The following is a 1601-nucleotide window of genomic DNA, read 5'->3' as shown; positions in this document are numbered from 1 at the left end:
GCCGGCGCAGGCGAGCGGTGGTGGTGCAGCGGCGAGGCGGCGGTGCAGCTTCGGCGAGATGCAAAGTGCGGCGGCGGCTGCGGGCGGCGAGGAGTGAGAGGCGGGGCCCGAGGCAGCGCTATTTAAGGGGAGGAAGGTGCCATGCGTGGAGGAGGGGCAAGTGGAGGCGTGCCCGACCGGGACTCGGCGGCGGCGGCGGAGTCGGCCACGCTCGGGACTTCGTCCCGAGCTCGGAGACGGGCGCGAGCGCGCTGGGCTGGGCTGGCTTGGCCCGGTTGGCTGGGCCGGCCCAGTTCGGCGGTTTCTCTTTTTTTTAAACAGAGGGAAAAGAAAAAGAAAAGAAAAGAAAATATTATATAGGCATATAATATATCAAAATTTTCAGAAAAATATTTTCTACAACATGAACATTTTTGTAAGGTCAAATAAAATCCACACAAATTTAAATAAATCAAACAGTGCTACTGCCTTAATAAAATCCAAGAAAAATCATTTTAAAAATACCAAAATGATTTCAAATTTATTTTTCTCCAATTTTTTGATGTAGGGAATCATGTTACCCTATTTTCTGTATATTTTTATTTTGGAGAAAAATAATTTGAATAAGACTCAAATAACTCCAATATTGAAAATAATTTCAATGGGACTTTGAATTTAATCCTTTGAAACTCCCAACTCATATTTCATATGTTTTGAAGAAGTCATTTTATCTTCTCTCGTGAAAATCATTGAGTTGCATAAAGTTTCAGAATTGGAAATATTCTCAAATGAAATTCAAATATTTTCAACACCCCTTGTCATTTAAATAAATGGAAGAAGTCATGTCATCTTCTCTCCAGGGTTTTGTGATGAAAAGTATTTGAATTCATGGAGATCATAAAAGCAAAAAGAAAGTTTGGGAAAGTCCTTTTATTCCCTCTCATTAAACTTTCAAAAGATTTCAAATTCACTCACTTTCAGTCAATCAATCACACAACAATCCAACAAACAATCAAATCTATCTATTTATTATAACAGTCCAAAATTTAGAATTTTGGGATGTTACAGTTTGTCGAATGCTCATTAAGAAAGTTTCTATACAAGTTTCTGAACGAACTCCTTAAGAAAAGTTCCCCAAAAGTTCCCTATGAAAGAATCATTTGAAGCATCTGGTTGTCACAAACGTTTTGACTACTTGTGGAGCCAAAACGAACTTCGTATGAGTCAGATATTCATGTTTCAGTTAACACTGCGCAAAACTGATTCCGAACGACAGTTACAGACTAGTTCTTATGTAGTTGCATTCGATTTTTACCATTCTACTTCACTAAACATCTCCATATGAGATCCAATTACTTCTAGGGAAATGCAAGAGACCTTAGTTATGATGATGCACTAGGTCCATAGCACGGACTTTGTGTATGTTCTCGAAATGCGTTTGTCGAGTGCTCATTAAGAAAGATTCTATACAAGTTTCTAAACGAACTCCTTAAGAAAAGTTCTCCAAATGTTCCCTGTGAAAGAATCCTTTGAAGCATCTGGTCGTCACAAACGTTTTGACTACTTGTGGAGCCAAAAAGGACTCGGGACTGCGCAAAACTGATTCCGAACGACAGTTACAG

This window comes from Triticum aestivum, chromosome 6D (genome assembly GCF_018294505.1).
Source record: "Triticum aestivum cultivar Chinese Spring chromosome 6D, IWGSC CS RefSeq v2.1, whole genome shotgun sequence".
In the NCBI taxonomy this organism is placed as follows: domain Eukaryota; kingdom Viridiplantae; phylum Streptophyta; class Magnoliopsida; order Poales; family Poaceae; genus Triticum; species Triticum aestivum.
Note: the sequence above shows the minus strand (reverse complement) of the source record.